We start from the raw sequence: 1,385 nt of genomic DNA, 5'->3' as shown, positions 1-1,385 counted from the left end.
CGCCTGTGATCGTCATGGCTTTGGATGGCATCAGCCTTGCATGAAGTAAGGGGAGCCCTCCTCAAATGGCGTAGGATTCTAGTGGCCGCCTTGTACATCTTTTCTATTACCTTCTCCGCACGTGCAGAGGCATTCATCACGTCAAGCTCTATAGCCCACTTGAGTTTGGAGACGGTGGATAGAACTTCTGCACGAAGGAGGTCACCTTCCTTGGCAAGCTTGGACATGGATTCTGTGAGTTTATCATTGGAAGAGAAGAACTCCATTTTAAGCATAGTGAAGTGGTCGATCAAAGTATTCCCTAGGGCATCCACCATGGCGTCCAGTTCTCTGCGAGTGGCCAAGTGATTGATGTTGGCACTTGAGGACTTGGACTGGATGCCATAGGTGACCGCAGAGGAAAACATTTCCTTGATCTCGTCGCGGAAGGAAGAATAATCTGTGTAGCCCGCTATGACGAAGTCTCCTTCAAACTTTGCCGCCATTTATGTAAGTTCATCCTTTAGTGTTTTGAGTGAGGAGGGGTTGAGAGACATTGCTTGGAAAGCCTCTGAAAGATCGTCCTTCTGTAAGACAGAGCTCTGAAGGGTTGTCAAAGAAGTCTTCAGCTCTGCGGTGGTGGAAGACAACTCCCTCAGAGCCTCTGTTAGCGGTGAAAGGTCATGCGATTGTGAACGAGCGATAAACAAGCTTTTCAACTCGTCTATCTTTGTGAACACCTTTGTGGAAAAGGTTTGAAGCTCCCCCTTTGTCACATAAGAGTCCTGGGTAAACGGCTCACCAACACATGGTGGTCCTTTAGCCTCGGAGCTTGAGGCGCCCTCAGTGGCTGATTTGTTGTGGCCAACTCGGGGACTTCCACCAGATCTTTGCACATCTCCAAGAGGAGAGCCTACTGATGTTCTATAGATTTCATGCCCGGTAGGTTCAGAGCCTAACCTGGCAGAGGTATCTAGTGGAGATGATGGACGTTCTAGATCCACCCCCTCTGTGACCCTTACCTGTGCCTCTGAAGCATGTTCTGGCTGATCTCGCTCAAGTGCAGAGGTAACACATGCCTATGTGGGTTCTGTCGAGTCCGTGGGCGAATGGACTCTTATAGTAAAACCTTCATCCTTTTGAGAGGATGGAGGAGTTATATATGGGTGCCCGGGAGTGCGTTCCACAGAGGATGAAAGAATATCCTCTGCGGCGGTAGGCTGGCTTGGGATCGGCTTGTATGAGCCTGTTTCAATTGAGGGTCCCTCTAGAACAGGGCCTCTAGAATCATGGATTGCACTGGGAGTTTGGCTTGGATGTGTGCCATGGGCATCTTTTTCTCCCTCGCCTAATTCTTCTACCTCTTCTTCTTCCTCATCTATGATGATCTCTGTCCCCAACTGAGA

This window comes from Cynara cardunculus, unplaced genomic scaffold, assembly GCF_001531365.2.
Source record: "Cynara cardunculus var. scolymus isolate 2C unplaced genomic scaffold, CcrdV1 Un_Scaffold_1588, whole genome shotgun sequence".
Taxonomy (NCBI): Eukaryota; Viridiplantae; Streptophyta; class Magnoliopsida; order Asterales; family Asteraceae; genus Cynara; species Cynara cardunculus.
This window is presented reverse-complemented; position numbering follows the sequence as displayed.